The 1,166-nt window shown below is 39.5% G+C and overlaps 1 non-coding gene across 1 annotated transcript; it reads right to left on the bottom strand.

The window, feature by feature from the left end:
- Nucleotides 1-561: 561 nt before the first annotated feature.
- On the bottom strand, nt 562-689 carry LOC117724100 (U6atac minor spliceosomal RNA). Its single transcript, XR_004608783.1, has one exon. It is a non-coding gene; the product is annotated as a U6atac minor spliceosomal RNA (small nuclear RNA).
- Between the last annotated feature and the right edge of the window lie 477 nt (nt 690-1,166).

Below are 1,166 nucleotides of genomic sequence, written 5' to 3'. Positions count from 1 at the left end.
GGTCACAAATCAGATACCTTACATATCAGATATTTACATTACGATTCGTAGCAGTAGCAAAATTTACAGTTATGAAGTAGCAAAAAAAATTAATTTTACGGTTGGGGTCACCACAACACAAGGAACTGCATTAATAGAGCCACAGCATCAGGGAAGTTGAGAACCACTGCTTTAAGAAGAAAAGCATACCACTCACCCTGCCCCCTCTCTTAGCAGCTAAGCTCCTTTCAAAGGTTTCCTACACTCATTATTTCCACTTCCTCTCCATGTGTTCTTCTTGCATTCTACTCAGGATTTTCCTCTATAAAATCCACGGAACCTTTGGGACAGCCTGATAAATCCTATTATCAACTCTTGGTCCTCATCTCTTCTTTTTCTAGATGATCAGAATTTTCCAGTAGTTCTTTTGAGTGGTTCATGTGAATTTTGATCATTTTTCACCCTGCCCAAACTCTTTCTAGATTTACTTCCCTTCCTTAGCCACCCAATTTTGTGCTATTAATATTACTGTTATTATTGTTGTTTAACTTTCTTTTGCCTATGGATGCAAGACCCTTGTGAACAAACTCCTGTCAATCAGGGACTTGCTGTTTAAGTGGTTAGATGCAGAAGTTGCAGAAGGTGTTAGGCCAGGGATCTCTTCTGTCCTTATAAGGGGAGTGCTAAGTTTCTCTCCTTTAATACATCTCCCTGGTACTTAGGTTACAAGCAACATTTGAAGAGTTGATTACTCTCACCTTCTCAAGATTCCTTCTCTACTAGGCAATGGGAGACATCCAGATGGCTCTAAAAACTCTCATAGTCTGGCAAAGCTGCTTCAGCCAATTGAAAGAAGGTGGCTTTCCAATAGGAAGGGTTTCTGAGGGAGAAAGCCACCACTGTTACATAAGAATCTGTCTGGCCCTACCTTGTCATACATACGATAGAGAAGGAATGGCCTGGATTATTTTTTTTCCCTGATTCTTCCTGTGGAGACCAGAGATCAGGTCCCAGGAATCCTCTGCTACTTCTTGTTTTGTCAGATTTTTTTCCTCAATAAAACTTGTTCTGCAATTTAACAATTTGCTGTTAAATACACCCTTGGGTCTCACTGGGCTCCAAGAATTCCCTCATCTTATTTTTTTTTTCTTCCAACTGGAATACTCTTTAATTATTTGCTTTAATTT

The sequence above is a fragment of the Arvicanthis niloticus genome, chromosome 19 (genome assembly GCF_011762505.2).
Source record: "Arvicanthis niloticus isolate mArvNil1 chromosome 19, mArvNil1.pat.X, whole genome shotgun sequence".
Classification (NCBI taxonomy): domain Eukaryota; kingdom Metazoa; phylum Chordata; class Mammalia; order Rodentia; family Muridae; genus Arvicanthis; species Arvicanthis niloticus.
Note: the sequence above shows the minus strand (reverse complement) of the source record. Positions and strands in the feature narration are given on the sequence as shown.